Raw genomic sequence first — 18,767 nt, 5'->3', positions numbered from 1 at the left:
TTTGCCTTAAAAAGTTGTTTTTTTCTAATCATGCTTACTACGTATAGAAATATTTGTAATAATTTTCATGTAAGGTTCATCCTCTGTCACACTGGAAAAAAACCATCTTCACTAGGAAATGAATACTTTCTGCCTTTGCTAACAACTCACAATCGCCACAAGAAAAACATACTTTTCCTCCACAAATAGCAGTTTAAGGCAAGGAAATATAACCATATACTTGCCCCAAATCTCCCATCACCACAAAAAAAGCCCATTTCCCAACCTTTGTTTCACTCCTCTCCACTGCTTTCAGACAGCAGGCAAAAGTGACTCTTACTCTTCATGTGGAGCATTTTTTAAATGCCATGGGTTTGGGATTTCATAAGTTACACCTGGGCTGATGCTGTAGGATATAGGTCCATATAGTCATAATATAGCACTGCTACAGGGTTCTGTAGAAGCACTGCTTCTGTGGTTCATGGTTTCCTGGTATCTTTGACTTGGTACCTGGTGCCCTGATACTCATGGGTAGCTAAATATCTAAAAAGGCTTTGCTACTGCTTTCTAGTCATGATTCCTTTGTTTGAAACCCAGAGGTACTAAAGTATTTCTTCTCTGTTGTTGTAAATGCCGTAGACTTTTCTTCAAAATTTGAATGGTTCCGGTGGTGTGTATAACTGAAATATTTCATAAAATCACTTTAACTAAATCAAATGAAATAGATCATGAAAAATTGTCAGTGGCTTTGAGTGGACTATTAAAATCATACTGCAGGATACTAGACTGTGTTGAAGATGATGATGTGAAGCCTCAGTGCCCCTAGTGCTGGTGGGTCCAGTATAGCAGCCATCAGAACAAGCAGAAGCCAAGAGGGAAGAGTTGGGATGGTGACAAGAAACCCATGATTTTTGGTGACTAGGAGACTCACATTTGGAGAAGAGGAGTTCAGTGATTTGTAATAATAATAATAATAATAATAATAATAATAATAACTTCTAGAAATTTACATTGTGTCCTGGCTGAGAAAATAATAAAATTGTGTTAATGAAAATTGGAGTTTATATGGCATCTTAACTAATGTTAAAAGTATGACTAATAGGAGTAATACACATAAAGTCGTGACTTAGAAGCTGCTCATTGTTTTGTTGCAGAGTATTTTGTGTAAAGCATGTTAACTACACATACACGTTTTATTGAACTAGAAATCCCTTAAGTAATGGCAGATTTTATTTCGTTCTTAGTCTCAGAGCCATAAGCCTTGCATTGTTTTGGTTTAATTCAGTATTTGATAAAATTCTCTTGGATGGTATCTATATGATGGCAGACAACCAATCAGGTCACTTAATTAATATAAACAATTTGAATTCAGTGAAAAATGAGACCTATTATTTGACTAAGTACAATTCAAAATGGTGTATTTATGATTGGTATATACAAAACAATTTGTAGCTCGTAGGCAGTACGCATCCTTACGTTTTGCAACACTATTTGGGCTAAGATATTTTTCAAGCGAGAAAAATTGCTGCCCCTTGGTAATCTGAAATGTTTAAATAGTAAGTTGAATTTTTAAGGGTCAATGCTTGCTATTTTTCCTAGCAAAGGCAATTCATTTCAGTGACTTTAAGCAGAAAAAGTACTCAGAAAATTAAAGTTGAGTTTTGACTTTTTAGATCCTCTCTGGAAGAACTTCTGGAAAATTACTTCAGACTCTTAGATTAAAAATGGAATGCTTCCATTAACTAACCTCATGTGGAAGATAGATGGATTAACTCATAATAACCAATTGTAAATTGGCTGAAAATTCTAAGTAAGCAGAAAAGCTGAAGTAGGAAAACTGCTCTATGTTTATATATTAGACATGTTGGGAAGTTCTATTAATCTTTCCAGCTAACAGGGTTTTGCAGAATAAGTAGATTTAATGATGTCTTAAAACTCCCAGATACTTTCATATTCAGTTTATGCTCTAATGTAAATCTTCTCCCCCATTGTATCTGTCTCTTTTTTCTCAGCATCTAGGTACTCAGGCCAAAACCCAGAGCTCATTATGACATTTTCTTCTCCTCTATTAACTAATACTCATTATTAATGAATCTGTTTCTTTACCCTTCTCAGTAGTTCACTCATCCACCCATTGCCTTCCCCACCCCACTCTCACCACTGCAGTAGCAAGGGCTTGGCTTTCCTTCTTCTGTCTCATCTTCTGTTAGTCCATTTTTTGTACTGCTGCCCGACTCATCTTTCTAAAACACAGATCTCGCTATGCTAACTTAATATGGCAGCTTCCATTCGGCAGACTCACCTTTGATATTCCTTTTATTTTTTTTTTTAAGTTTATTTGGAGAGAAAGAGAGCATGTGCTCATGCACCTGTGTGTGCGGGGGAGTGGCAGAGAGGAAGGGAGAGAGAGAATCCCAGCGCAGAGCCCTACACAGGGCTTGAACTCACAAACTGTGGGATCGTGACCTGAGCCGAAATCCAGAGTCGGAGACTCCACCGACTGAGCACCCAGGTGCCCATTTCTTAATACTGCAGTTTTCCAAGTTGCTAATCTCTCCCCAGTGTCTTGATTTAGCCTTGATATACAGAGATCCGGTGCAGAATGCTGTCCCCCACCCTGTGCTCCTTCCATGGACTGGCTCGAGTTTAGCTTTCAAAATTTTAATCTGATGTTATTTCCTGGTAGATCTTTCACACCCAGTGGAATATATACCATGTTATTTCATCAAATAACTCCACATTTCTTTGTGTTTATTACCCTGTAACATCTGTCTTCTTCCTGTGTCCTGTACCTAACCTACCACAGAGAGGGTGCATTAGAGATGTCACAAAATGTGTGTTGAATAGGTAAATGTATCAGTAAAAATCAATCAAGTTTCATAAATTTGTAGTTATTTTTAGAACACTCTAAATTGTGACATCAGAATTAAAACACATTATTTTAACAGATTTTGGTTTTGAGTCAATGTTTGCTTCTATTACTTTGAAAACTACACAGTAATAGAGTCAAAAGCGTCATCAGATTTTCATAATGTATCAATATCTAGTGAGTGAAGAGAGCTCTGATTCCTAAATGGCTATACAAGGTATGCCCCCTTCAATTTATTTAAAATTCCTATTGTCCTTTATTTTTCATGAACAGTTGGAATATTAACCCTATTTTTATCTTTTATTTTAATGAGATAATGTATTGAATTTAAATATAAACAACTTTAGCAATTATAGCCTTTGCATGGTGCTGTAGTGTCCCCCGCCCCCCCCCCCACTCATGTCTCATTTCTCTTCCAATACCTTATAGTACTTTAGAGTATCTCAGAATCCCATTCAAAATTTTATCTTAAATAAAAATTTTTAAAGAAAGGTTTCATTGTTTAGTTTTGATCACTGAAGATTTGTCTTTAATCAAATTCATGAAAGAAAAAAAAAATGTCAGTTCCGCTCACTTATTCCCTAGGTCTTCATCTTTGAGGCATTTAAATAGATTTATACAAGATGGTTACTGAATATTTACTATACTTCCTTACAGAAAATGCACTTTTCTAATTGAAAAAGGCTATGCAGTTAGTGAATTAGGGGACTTACTCCCTATTACCCTTGTTCATCTTCAGGTGGGAGTGAGTTCAAGTATGTGTTGCAGTATTAGTTAAAAGGCACAGGAGTGCCTGGGTGGCTCAATCGGTTAAGTGTCCAACTTCGGCTCAGGTCATGATCTCACAGTTCTGCATCGGGCTCAGAGCCTGGAGCCTGCTTCGGATTCTGTGTCTCCCTCTCTCTCTACCCCTCCCCCACTCAGGCTCGCTCTCTCTCTCTCTCAAAAATAAATAATAAACATTTAAAAAAAAGGCACAGTGACCTACTTAAAGCATGCTCTGAGTTAATATTTATTGGATGAATGAAAAATAGATGAATGACTCAATTATGTTGGAATCTTAAATTATACATATTTACATAGTATCTACTTTGATTCTGATTAATTAACTTTGACTCTATCCTATCCAGAGAAAAAGAAAACTGAAACTGCCTATGTTCAATTCTGTGGTCCATAGGAATGTATTTGCACTGAATCTAGATGGTCAATTACATGCCAAATTGAGTTCCTCATTAAGAATATATAAATTTCATTAAATAATAAAACCTGACATTTGTCGAGTGCTTAGCATGTGACAGGCACTGTGCTGAATGCTTTGACATGTGTTGCCTCCTTGAGTCCCTACATCACATCCTTATGCTACAGGAAATATTACCATTTGCTGTATTAGAGATGAGAAACCCAAAGCCTGGGGAGACAGTGTTTGGAGCTGGGATGGAAATTCAAGGAGTCCTTCTCAGGAGTCTTCATTTAACAACCATGTTGAACAGTTTTAGCCCCTACTTACATGCGTCTTAGAAAATGAGGCTATTATCTATATCAAATATCTTTTAAAAAATTTTTTATTTTCTCAGATGGTCAGTTAAAGAAGTTCCACAATCTTATCCTCAAGGCTTATAGGATCTGTATACTTGTGTCCCTGTGAGTGGTGCTGGGGGATCATGACCCTTCTATTCCTTTGGAGAGTCCTTCTTCCCACGTCCCCCTATTTTTACTCCTCAGTAGTTAGTGTGAACATTAGCTTTATCATCCAAACACTGAGAATGAAAGAAAGCATATGTATCATTTCACCAGGACAACAGACAGAAAATGGACCTGTATGGTCACATTTTTTGTCTGCAGGGAAGAACTAAGTACTTTATGGATATTCTAGCCTAGGCATAGCATTAACATGTATAGCGAGTTTGAGTGATAAATTCAAGGTCATGGAAAGAACTATCTTTAGAAAATGCCAGGTGAGAGTCACCTATTATGAGACAATTTAGTAAGTTTAAAGATTTATTACTTTCCAAAGGTAATGTGATTAAAATTTATTATAATTCAAAAGTATGATTCACAGTTGTGAGAGATGTTGGAAAAGAAAGTCATGTTTTTGATAACCTGTGAAATGAATTGGGCAATTCTTTGGATCTGCTTATCTTCGTGATTAATGTATCATAATAATATCTGTGATTGTCAGTGAATCAGGAATGCCTCATTATGCTTTTATAATAAAATTTACTTACAAAATTGGTGAAGATTACTCATGAATAGCATTGTCAAAATTACTTTTAATCACGTGATTAACTTGGAACATCTATGTTTCTTACTCTCTCATTTTCCAAATAAGAAAATGCTAGGGAAACTTGTTTACAGGATATTGGTTAAAATCTTATATTATTTTGGTGTGTTATCTATTATGGTTCAGAACTTTTGCTCACAAAAATTGATTTTGCTATTTAATTTGTACTGTACTTCAGGGAAAGCACAAATTCTCATTTTTCTATGTTTTATTTGATAAATGGAAATAATAGACATATTACATATGTAATTAACTATAATGTTATTTAATGGCACAAAAAATCACAAAATATGATTATATTAACAGCTTTTGTATCTCTTAAGATAAAAATTTGACCATAAACTTTACTTTTTTTTTTTAAATCAAGGACCATGGATTTATGATGACATATTTCCTAATAATTTTAATATTTTCTCTTTTTTTTAGCATAGTTGTCTAAATTTCCATAATGCCTTTCTGATTTATGTAAATAGCACAGAAAATGTCTGTATTGGAATGTTTAAAGAAAGCTTTTTGTTGCATATAACTCAAAGAGTGTACTTAATATGCAATTAAATTCAATAAAATTTCCTCCAAATTAAGGATTTAAGTGAGTATTAGAAAATATATTTTTGGGCACCTGGGTGGCTCAGTTGGTTAAGTTCCACAACCAACTGGTCATGATCTCTCACAGTTTCTGTGATGGAGCTCCTCATTGGCATGGAGCCTTCTTGGAATTCTCTCCACCTCTGTCTCTCTCTCTCTCTCTCTCTCTCTCTCTCTCTCTCTCTCTTCTTCTCCCTCTCTCTCTGCCCCTCTCCTGCTCTCTCTCTCTCTTTCTCTCTCTCAAAGTAAATAAACATTTTTAAAAAAGAAAATATATTTTCAATTTTCAATAGAAAAAACTGATTTTTTTCCCTTTCATTATACTCATGGGAAGTTTGGTAAAACAATTCATCCTTCTCAAGAGAGCCCAACAAAAAAGTGTGCCTTGAGCTGGTTAGCTCCTGCTGGGAGAGGGAAAGGGGGAGCTGTTTAGTGGCTATAGATTTTCAGTCCTACAAGATGAAAACTTCTGGAGATCTGTTTTACAACAATGTTAATATACTTAATGCTACTGAACTGTACATTTAAACATGGTTAAGATGGCAAATATTCTTTATGGTAATTTTATTACAATTTTTTAAGAGTTTTATTTATTTTGGAAAAGAGTGCACACATGAGTGGGGGAGGGCAGATAGGGAGTGAGAGAGAGAGAGAATCCCAAGCAAGGCTCTGCACTGTCAGCACAGAGCCTGACACGAGGCTTGAACTCATGAATTGTGAGATCATGACCTGAGCTGAAACCAAGACTCAGACACTTAACGGCTGAGCCACCTAGGCGCCCCTTATTACAATTTAAATCAACAACAAAAAAGAGTGAGAGAATGAAAAAAAAATAACCTATAAATCCTTTAGCAGAAAAAGTAAAATAATATCTTTGAACCTCGGGCTTGGTATAAGCGAGTAGAGGCATGACATCAAAAAAACAATCCATGAAAGAAAAAAATTATACTTCATCAAAATATAAAAGTTTTACTCTGCAAAATATCCCCTTAGGATAAAAAGACAAATGTTTCCAGGGGCACCTGGGTGGCTCAGTCGGTTGGGCGTCCGACTTCGGCTCAGGTCATGATCTCGTGGTCCGTGAGTTCGAGCCCCGCATCGGGCTCTGGGCTGACACCTCAGAGCCTGGAGCCTGTTTTGGATTCTGTGTCTCCCTCTCTCTCTGACCCTCCCCTGCTCATGCTCTGTCTCTCTCTGTCTCAAAAATAAATAAATGTTAAAAAAAAATTTAAAAAAAAAGACAAATGTATCCTGACAAAGGATTCATATTTGGAATATATAAAGAACTCATAAAACTCAGTAGTAGAAACAAAAAGAAACAATCCAATCAGAAAATGAGCAAAAACCACAAAGATATTTCAGCAAAGAGGATATATAGAGGGCAAATAAGCACATACAAACATGTTCGACGTCACTAGTCATTAAGGAAATGTAAATGAAGAGCTATTGCTATATATATATATGAGAATAGTGGAAATAAAGAATTTTGACAATACAAAATGCTGGCAAGGATGCACAGAAATGAGATCTCACCTACATTGCTTGTGGAGATGTATAGACATTTTGGTGTAGCAGATTCTTAACGATAGTAAACACTCCTTATCTGAGCAATCACATTCGTAGGCACTTATGTCCGAGAAATGAAAACGTATGTTGACACAAAATACTGTACATGACTGTACATAGCAGCTTTAATTATAATAGCCTCAAATTGCGAGCAACCAAAATGACTATTTAAACAAATTGTACTACATTCAAACCATGGAATATTACTCAGCAATAAAAAGGAACAAACTAGTAATACATGTAAACCAGTTGGATTTCAAGACTTTATGCTAAGTGAAAACCAGGCCATCTCAAAAAGTATGATTCCATTTACATGACATTCTCAAAATAACAAGATTATAGAGATGGCGAATGAATTCATGTTTCTTAAGGGTTAGCCATGCTGGAAGAGGGCACAGATGTAATTACAAAGAGCGTTCGGGAGACCTTTGTGATGATCTGTTAGTTGTGTATGTTGGTGGTTGTGTGAATCTACATATGTGAAAAAGGCATTGAACTTTACATACACGTTATACCAATGTCATTTTTTTTCTTTCGATATTATACTACAATTACCTAAGGTATTACCTTTGGGGGAAATAAGATTAAGGGTAAATGGGACTTCTCTGAACTATCTTTGCAATTTCCTATGAATCTATAATTTTTTCAAACTAAAATGTTTAAGAAAATGTTTGAAATGGTTGAGTAGGCTAGGCATTAAATGATTAGATTCTGAAAAGAATATGGTAGAAATGTTTACTTTTTAATTATAGGTTCAGGTAGAAAATCAACCTAAAGGGTCAGCTCAAAGCTGGTGAAAAAGTAAAGAGTAGGGATGGTTACAAACCGATGAGCTAAGATTGTAATTTCTTATCTGATGGTCCTGGCCAGGAAAAAAGAAATCCATTTCTTATTCTTGTTTAAATATCAGTACATGTTTACAAGTTTCTTCCCATCATTGATTGGTTGACAATATTTATGTACAAACATGAGAAAGATCATCTGAGCATAAGAACCTTTCTTCTGAGCTATTGTATCTATGTAAGAAATGGAAATTATATTAAATCTCTCGTACCTAACCATATGTGAGCAATTTAGCTTTATGCTAACAACAACAAAAAAGTTGCATTATTTTGGAAATAAATCCATAATCAAGGAGGTTGAATCGAAAGCTTTTACATTTATAAAATCTATCTGCACATGCAAAATAATAGTAAATATTCATATTCACGTCATCTCCCTATCATAACTATATTAACTCATATTTGTTTCTTTAAATGGGGGTGTGGAGCCATTATTGTTGCTACCATGGGGAGCAGGAGATAAGGGTGATCAGTCAGGGTTCCCAGTGATTTGTAGTGGCAGGGGACAGTTTGTGCATAGAGATCGCATTTGGCAGTATGTGTTTACAAGGGAGGCAGACATCTGCCTCTCATGACACCTTGAGCCAGCCTATTTACTCTTCTAGATTAGGTAGCTCAGGAAGCATTAAAATTCTATGCTTTTGGAAACATTCTATGTTTTCAAAACTTCTCCTGAAATTCTGAAACTCATAATCAAATTACATTTTAATTTTGCTCCTAGTAAAGCCCTGAAGTTTCCTGAGTTGGGGCAAAGAAAACCTTTAGTTAAATATAAAATAAGTCAGCGTAATGCATTATAACAAATAAGTATATTTCATCTAAACAGAAGCCAAGGGTGCTTTTTATTTTTATTTAATTTTTTTTTTTAATATACATCCAAGTTAGCATATAGTGCAACAATAATTTTAGGAGCAGATTCCTTAGTGCCCCTTACCCATTTAGCTCATACCCCCTCCCACAACCCCTCCAGTAACCCACTGTTTGTTCTCAATATTTAAGAGTCTCTTATGTTTTTGTTCCCCTCCCTGTTTTTATATTATTTTTGCTTCCCTTCCCTTCTGTTTTTCCTTTCTGTTTTGTATCTTAAAGTCCTCATATGAGTGAAGTCGTATGATATTTGTCTTTGACTAATTTCGCTTAGCATAATACCTTCTAGTTCCATCCACATGGTTGCAAATGGCAAGATTTCATTCTTTTTGGTTGCTGAGTAATACTCCATTGTATGTATATACCACATCTTATCCATTCATCCATCAATGGACATTTGGGCTCTTTCTATACTTTGCCTATTGTTGATAGTGCTGCTATAAACACTGGGGTGCATGTGTCCCTTCGAAACAGCACACCTGTATCCCTCAGATAAATACCTTGTGGTGCAATTTCTGGGTCATAGGGTAGTTCTATGTTTAATTTTTGGGGGAACTTCCATACTATTTTCCAGAGTGGCTGCACCAGTTTGTATTCCCAGGTTTTGTTTTGTTTTGTTTTGTTTTTAAATGTTATAAAAGTACATGAAGAGATGATAGAAATAATGTTAATCTATTTATATAGGGGAAACCCACAATTAAGAAAATGAATCCTTAGCCATGAAAATTAGTCTTCTGATCTCACATTAAGTAGTGTCTTGCTATTTTCTATCATATCATTTAGAGCTTAACAATTCATCATGAAAGTACACTTTGAGTTCATGACCCCAAAACTTGTCCATTAAAGTCAGTTGTAGAAAGAAATGGTAATGTTCTCTTGTGAAATAGCAGGAGACATCATCTCATTTTGGGCTCTTGGTCTGACTTTCCACCATGTGAAATTTATCTGTCATTCTTACTTTTCTGTTTTAATCATAGGGATTTGCCAAAAGTACTAATTCCTTTGTATCTGTGTCCCTACCATTGTGCACACAGACTAAATGGGCTCTGATTACTTGTGATAATATGTTTCACAAAAGCAATCAGTGTCCATAGGATTGAGCTTAGACTGGAAGCTTCTCAGCCCAAAAGAGAGCTACTAGAAGACAGTAGCTGAAAGGTCTTGTGTTGGGCTGACTTGAGAAAGAATGTGGCCAAAGGAATGAACTAGGACAGTTGAATTTTTGCAAAATCCTGGGAGCCATGGCAAAATGTTTTACTTTCAGGAGCTTTGAGCCATTGAGATGATGAATAGGAACTCACGTGTTCATCTTCTATCAATTTCCCTTTCATACCACACATAATAGAATGCAGTGGAGTTTACTAAGTGTTATCTGGCAAAACCGTTGCCTACCCATATCTAGTGAGGAACAAAGTTAGGTTATTAGTCAGCACTTTCCTTTGCCTTAGCCTCAGAAATCCAAGAAGTTGCATTTTGGGGAAAGAAGTGAAGGTATTTAGAGAGATCATAATTTGAAGCTAGTTTATTTTCTCAGAATTAGGTCAGAGTTGGGCTGAGAGGAAAGGGCCCGAATTATCCCCAAGTCTCTTTCCAGGTTCTTTACCTTCAACCCTAGTTTTATGTGTCTTGAAAGATGGAATAGGAATTGCAAAAATGTGGGAAAGAACTTCGATGGAAGTTGTACAGAACATTCTTGTCACTTCCTTTCATCTCCTAGTTTGCAATACAGGCATACTGAAATTCTTCTTGCTCATTTTTTTAGCCTTCACTTGTCAAAGGCCCATAGCACCACATAAGATTCAATTAAATTTGTTATGACAGAAATTTTATGTATGTTATTTCATTCAAGTCGTAGGAATGGCTGTAAATGCTGTTAGAAAGACTTGCTTATGCCTACCACAAGCCATTATTGAGGGCTTACTTTGCTCAGTAGTGTGCTTGCCACCGGGAATTCGTGGGTGGAAGGAGCAGTTCCTAAAGAATTTATAGACTAGTGCTGGGTGAAAAAATAAGAGCCAATTTTCGATACAATGTGAAAAATGCTTTCTTCTCTGCTAAATAATTTCTGGGATATAAATAGAAAAGAGCACATAAAGGAGATTTTTATCTAGGTGGCCTTTGTTAAAATGGGACAATGGCTTTAGTGCAGTAATAAATAAATTCCTCACGACATAGAGAACATTTACCAAGATGTTACTATAAGCTTCACTACGCTCTAAGGAAATATAGCATCGAAAATATAATTCTTTCTTTTCAGGAATTTTTAAAGTTTATTTATTTTGAGAGAGAGAGAGAGAGAGAGAGAGAGAGAGCATGAGCAGGGGAGGGGCAGAGAGAGAAGGAGGGAGAGAAAATCCCAAGCAGGCTCCACACTGTCAGCACAGAGCCCAATGCAGGGCTTGAACTCCTGAACCATGAGGTCATGATGTGAGCCGAAACCAAGAGTCGGATGCTCAACCGACAGAGACACCCAGGCGTCCTGAAAATAATTCATAATTCTTACAGGGTTGTAGCCCTGTACTGCAGAATGGTTACCAGACTCCTTTCCTGTGTGAATCCAGGCTGCCTCCACCAGTGGGAGAATTCCCACTGTCTCACCTTCTCAGAGTCCTGGCCACATATCTGAAAAACGCTTAGAGAAAATGAAAGCTTTGGCACTTCTCAGCCTCTGGTGTACTCTGGAGGCTCTGGAGGCTCATTTTCTTCCTCAAGATTGACATCTTTCCAGTGTGACTGATGATAGAAATATCCACTGAGGGAAAATTCTACTCTTGTCCATAAAACAATCCCATAATAGTGTGAGAAGGGTATATTTGCTGAATTTTGAATTGTATAATAGTAGATAATACTTGTGTCAAAACCAGTCCAGTTAACAACAGGGCACACCAAACTCATTGCATTTCCTTTTTGGTTTCTTCCCATCAAATAAAAAAAAATTACAACTAATCTTATGGCCTAATCTCACCAAACTTCTTCTTATTTCTTATGTGTCAAATGAAACCAACCACATAGTAATTCACCACGTAAGATTTTGAAGGCTCTTCAGGAAAACTTTAACAAACTCACCATCAAACAAAAAGTGCCCAGTGTCATATCAGCTTATGAGCCTAACTCTCTGGGTATAATAGATAGGATATATACTTCATGACAATATAAGAATAGCAGACGGATGCCTAGACGTATAATCCGTCACTCATGCATTCATGTACATATTATACAACTGTGCCTGTAAGGGTTCTGGGTCTGGGAGATGGAGTGGCAAACAGAGTGAGGTGCTTACCTCATGGAACTTACCTTCTAATGGAGAAGACAGATAAATGAAAAGGCAAATAAAATATATATTAACTGGGATTAATAAATGCTATAAAAAAATAAAGCAAAGAAAGACTAACTTGTGCTTTTGTTTAAGGACAGTAGTTGGGAGGCTTTTCCGGAGGAGGTCTAAGCAGAGACCAGACTAAAGTTACATATATATCTGGGGAGAGCATGACAGGCTGAGGGACGGAAAGTACGCAGACCGAAAGATAATAATGTGCTTGCTGTGTCAAAGGATCAGCAGGAAGTCCAGTATAGCTGAATGAGGATGAAGGGTAGGAAATGAGGGATAAAATTAGCCAAGCAATATGGAGGCCACAGAAAGGATTTTAATTTTAATCTCAGTCATATGAAACGTTAGAATTAGGTACAGCTGCAAGTGATGAAAAATTTATATTTAGAATAGCTTAAGAAAGACAGATGATTACTTCTCTTTCATATAAAGACATTAAGATATAGGCATCCCAGTTCAGCTTCAAAAAATTGTCAGGGGCATAGCTCCTTCTATCCTTAGGGGTCAGTCCTTCTTAGAATGTGGCTTTAGCCTGGGACCCAGATGGCTGAATGAGCCCCAGCCATAAACTCTGCATGTCAATGATCAGAAAGTACAAAGGAGCAAAGCAAATGCTTCTATTTATAAACTTATTTACTGAAAAGTGTATCTTAAGGCCACACCTAGCTCTGAAAGAAAGTAGGAAGTGTAGTTTTCATTCTAGACATTTGTGAATATATTGGGGGTTAAATTCTCAAAGAAGAATGGTAAATACGTATTGGGGAAAATGAGTTGGTTCTGACACCAGGAGCCATTGGGTGGTGTTGAGCAGAAGCATGATACGATCTGATTTTCATTATTAAAAAATCACCTTGCTGTGTAGAGAGGACGTAAGAAATGAAGCAGGGAGACCAGCTAAAAGTCTACAGTAGTAAACTAAACGTTATTAAGGTCACCCTAGTAATGGCTTTTAGATTTGTAGAGGTAGGGTTTAGTTTGGAACAAGCCAAATACTAGTTGTTGGTGTTACTTCCCCAAGTTTCTCTTTGCTTAATTATTCACTTAATATTTGTTTCAAAATAATAGAAAGGTCAAGTGACAATATAGAAGCCTTCTTCTGTAACCTCAAATCTCCATGACAGGAAATGCTATCTGTATATTAAATATATAAACTTGTGCAAAACTTATGACAAGACAAATTAATATATGTTTAGTGAAACATAGGTTTAGAGAAATAATTGAAATCAACGTTATTCACTGCAGAGCATAATCTCAGGACAAAGCATTTTGCCATCATTTTCTTGCCATGGTTTAGATGGACCAGATTTTGCAATATAATTTCTTCTTAGTATAAATCTCCTTCCAATGAGAAGCCAAACTCTAGTTGAAAGAATGAAAGATAGAAGAGAGAAAGAAAAAAAAAAAGTAACAGCCATCTTAATGGGAGGTCCTGGCCTGAAACCCAGCAAAGAAAGATAATCTGGTAAAGTTACTTACAGTTTTTACTGTTTTCCTGTAATTTTTCACATTAACCATTCCTACCAAATATTTTTTTTTTAACAATGTATGATTATTTTCTCCAAGGAGAGAAAAAGCATGCTTTGTTTCTGAACAAACACATCTTCCAACTTGGCTGTGGAAATGCAGTTTGTGTTGTGCATGCTTGAAGCAAGGTGGAGAGAGAGAAAAATATGAAAAGGAAAAGAAGCCAGGAAAGAAGTGATTATTTTTTTCATCAGCTAAAGAGCATTAGATTGCATTAACTAGCTTTGCGCAGTGGCAGTATCGTAGCCAATGAGGTTTATCCGAGGCGCGATTATTATTGCTAATAGATTGCATTAACTAAATGACTTGATGTGTTTGGTATCTTGCTGTCAAGGCCAGCTTTCTGTGTTGTGGTCTGATATGAGCAGTGGTAGAAAAATTCCACCAATTACAGATATTTACTACACCCCTTCAGTGCAATCGTTGATTTGGGAAAGCACTACTTGGAAAAGCAGGCACACATAAAGAGGACACCAAAAGTCAGTTTTCTGGGGGGGCAGCATGATGGATGGTACAGTGTCTTCCTATATAGAATAGGAATAAGAATGTTTCAGTATTTTCATGCTTCATTTTAGTATGCTTGGGAGCTTAACAGAATTATTTCAAGAAGTTATTCAATAAATAAATGTGCCAAATCAGCAACAAACTTACACTGTCAAGTTGGATTTATAAGGGCCATGGCCATATAAATCTACTTTAACTGGACTAGAACAATCCCCACATCTAAAAATGGTTAGGAACTAAAACGCAGAAGTTTTCAAATAGAGTCATCATAGATTGTTAGTGAATTAGACTTCCCCAGAATTTTATTTACCTCTTATTCTGCTGTAGATGTTTGGATATCGCTGAGCGATCACCTTGGTTCATGAGTCCAAATGAAGGTGGAGGTCAATCTCCACAGTTATGACCTGGAAATTATCCAAGTGTCTTATTAAAAAAAAAAAAACAAAAACAAAAAAAAAAAAAACACTTCTTTTTTTTTTTGGAAAAAGAGAGTGTGAGTGAGGGAGAGGTACAGAGGGAGAGAGGGAGAGAGAGAGAGAGAGAGAGAGAGAGAGAGAGAATATTAAGCAGGCCCCACACTTAGTACCAAGCACAATGTGGGGCTTGATCCCACAACCCTGGATCATGACTTGAGCCAACATCAAGAGTTGGATGCTCAACAAACTGAGCCACCTTAGAAAAACGCATGACTTTTAAAAAAAATTTGAAATGGGTATCCAAGGTCCTGATTTATGCCTCATGTAATAGTTAATCAAGATTAGAAAATACTAAATCTGTGAAAAAAAGAAAATCAGGACTTTATTAGTTTAAAACTTCCTGTACCTTTAAAATATCTCTTTGGAAGAATATGAAACATTGCAGAAACCGGAACTTGATCATCAATGTTTATCAAGGAAAAGGTCACCATATGTTATTAAAACACTAAGTGGGAGTTCAATCTTAATGAATCATAGATGATTGATTTAGTTGAATTTATTCCTTCCATAATAATTATCTTTTGAAAAAAGAGAAAAATATTCTCTTGCTTATATGTTGCTTGTAGTCATTCCACTAAGCGGGTTCTAGTCTCAAGACTGGGAAAGTTCTCCTGATTTGGTATCTTTCCATATAACCATAGAGTGAGTATTTATTGAAGAGAAAGGTAAAAATTCAATGGACAAATAATATTCTCAACTACTGAATAATTAATGGAGAGGGCTTTTCAGGTTAGGGAGAGCACAGGCAAAGGCATAAAGATGGGAATAAGAAAGCAAAATCAATGAATGCTAAAAATTGTGGCACCAGTTATTATAATAGAGGATAGATGTGGGAAGTTGGGAGTTAAGTGGGTTGATGAATCTGCAAAAGTAAATTGGATTTATATGGTGAAAAATTTTGAATTAAATTTTGAAAAGTTTAGGGGCTCTTGGGTGACTCAGTTGGTTAGGCTTCCGACTCTTGATTTCTGCTCAGGTAAGGATTTAAAAACTGCATTTTCCTACACTGACTAAGGGAAAGGAGTCATTCATTCTTCAACTAAGAATATTCTGAGCCACCCTACACCAGAAGCCTTGTTCATGAAATGCAAGGCAAAAGGTGTTTTGATGTCCAGAAAGCTGTTAGAAGAACACCATAAATAAGAATAAAACTATTTTATCTAACGCAAGCTCCCAACACACACACACATTTATGCATATGCATATGCACACATGTGTGCACACGTGCACAGCAGAAGGAATCCAATATTCTGAAATAAATTAAATTCTCAAACATTTTGTGATATAAAAATATCACAATAACCTTGAATTAGAAATTTAAAAAAGGAAAGAAACTACCGAAGCCATAAAAAAAATAATAAAAGGGTAGTTGACTTACTTCAGGAAAGAAATAGAAGAAAAAAAAGAAAATCATATAGTAAGTGAAGACTAAATTAAAAGATGCCTGAGAAACAAAAGTAGGAAAACATCAAAGAGAATCAAACTTGAGATAACGGAGTAAAATTGGTCAGAGAGGCAGCAATTGAAAAAGACAAACAAGGCCCACATAAATATAAATGAAGTTACTGGAGAAGAAACAACACTGGAATAACGTTAATATTGGTATTTATTAGACAGAACACTTTTCAGAAATAAAATACAGATCTATAGGACTTCCTAGTTATTTATGAAAAGTGATCCAGAGTAATCAAGCCATAGACATATTTTAGTAAAACTATTCAAATTTAAATGTAAAGAAAAAATTTATCAGGACCTCCAGCCGTAAATGATGAGGGAGCGTGGGGCGGGCTGAGACAAAGTGCAAGTTGGCAGCACAACTGCCCATCCTCCACAACCTCCCTAGCCCCCCACGGCCAGCTCTGCACCCCCACCATTCCAAAACCCCATCAAGGGTGTAAAAGATCAATATCTAATGGTAACTATATTCCTAGTAGATTTTGTTTTTCAGATCTTCTATATTGGACTGTATAAAAGTCTCTTCGTTTTTTAAATTTTTTAAATGTTTTATTTATTTTTGAGAGAGAGAGAGAGAGAGAGAGAGAGAGAGAGAGAGAGACAGAATATGAGTGGGGGAGGGGCAGAGAGAGAGGGAGACACAGAATCTGAGACAGGCTCCAGGCTCTGAACTGTCAGCACAGAGCCTGACGCAGGGCTTGGAACTCAGGAACTGTAGATCATGTCCTGAGCCGAAGTCGGACTCTTAACCAGCTGAGCCACCCAGGCGCCCCAAGTTTTTTTCTATCAGTGTTTTCTTACATTACCTATGGTGTCTGCTGTATAGTTATTTGGTGCATAGACATTCATAAGTATTATATTTTCATTTTGAATTGTAGCTTTGAGATAAAATGTGCCTTTCTTTGTCATGTTTAATACATATGATTTAAACTTGACTTGTCTGATATCGGAATTGCAACCTATGCTTTCTTATTATTTCCCTTTGCCTGGTATACCTTTGTCCATCTCTTTGTTTTTAACCTTTCTAGATCCCTTTGTTTGGGTGTGCTCTCATATAGTGTTGCTTTGTGAGCTAAATTGAGAATCTTAAGCCTATGCATATTTATTGAAAAGACTGATATTGTTTAGTCTCCACTCTGCCCAAGTGATGAGGTTTTGGGATGATGGGGGTGGGGGGTGGTCCGGAGCTGATGGCCAAGAAAGAATTCTTGAGAAGTCTCTGGTGCAACAAGGTGATTTTATTAAACACAGGGACAGGACCCATGAGCAGAAAGAGCTGCACTGGGGTTGTGAAGAATGAGGGTTGTATACTATGGAATGGGAGAGGTAAAGTTAAAAGGGAGGCCTCCAGAAGGACTTTGATATGCTAAAGAGGACTCCTAAGATAACTGAGGCCTTGCTATTGTCCAGCTAAGGTTGTTTTTCCCTCTAGCAAAGCATTAACATTCGGACAGTAGGGGGTTCCTGGAGAAATGTCATATTCCTTATTTGCGTCAAGTATTTTTCAATGGGCTGCAGGTTATAAGGAAATTTAATTTTACCTGCCATTTATTTCTTGTCTTTGTTCCCCACATCACTATGGAGGGGTGATGTTGGAGCTCCAGGAAGCTGAGTCTAAAGGTTTCTGGAGATTAAGGCTATTAATGATTGCCTTTTTCTTGTAATTTACTAAGATATTTGTAAACTGATGGAGACCCATGTCCTATATGACTCTGATCTCTATCAGTCAGCCATTTGTTTTCGTTCCTTTCCTTTGTTCTTGGGCAGCCAGGAGTGCCTGAGGAATGTCACACATAGCCCACCTTGGTTGGGGGTGGAAGGATATGCTAGCTTGTACTTTGCCCTCAAGGTTGCCTTATGCTCCCACATCACCCTGATAAAAAGAGGGTGCTGATAACATTTTGTAACAACACAATAAAACTAGAAATTAGTTTTAAGGTATAAAACAAAGGGTCTTTCTACCAGGAATAAAAACCTTTTGTTAGCAGCTCTTTATTTTAAAATATAGGTTTTATCATTAGTTAGGTATGGCAAGGCCAAAAGATCAGAAGACAACTGCCATTGAAATGATACTCTGTTATGCTCACAGATCCCAAGAGGAACGGTCATGCCTTACAATGTGGACTACACAGTGAACCACACTCGTTGGCTTGCACTGCTTTCTTAGAGGGTTGGTGGAGTCATTGAAGTTTCTACTTTTGTTGGAAAAATGAATAAAGTTTTACACCAAAGGGCCAAAGGGACTAAAACAAGCTCTGATCTCTAGCTTACAGACCCCTTTTCCAGGTTCTTCTTGCCCTGTTTGCCAAGTGCGCAAAAACCCACCACAGATAAGGAAGCTGACAACTATAAATTACCCTTCCCCCCCCTTTATTCAGAGCTCAGAACTTTGGAGAAACAGTCTCCTCTGAGCCTGCTGGTGTTAAATCAATCTCTGATCCACCAAGATCTCCGAGTGCCGCTTGGTTTTTCTCCCAGCGTTCCAGCCTGG

General features: G+C 36.7%; 1 pseudogene; it reads left to right on the top strand.

Moving 5' to 3' along the window:
• Positions 1-14,061: 14,061 nt before the first annotated feature.
• On the top strand, positions 14,062-14,175 carry LOC112861752 (U4 spliceosomal RNA; annotated as a pseudogene).
• Positions 14,176-18,767: the final 4,592 nt, after the last annotated feature.

Source organism: Puma concolor, chromosome A1 (genome assembly GCF_028749965.1).
Source record: "Puma concolor isolate L17-30 chromosome A1, mPumCon1.1.hap2, whole genome shotgun sequence".
Classification (NCBI taxonomy): domain Eukaryota; kingdom Metazoa; phylum Chordata; class Mammalia; order Carnivora; family Felidae; genus Puma; species Puma concolor.
This window is presented reverse-complemented; position numbering and strand designations above follow the sequence as displayed.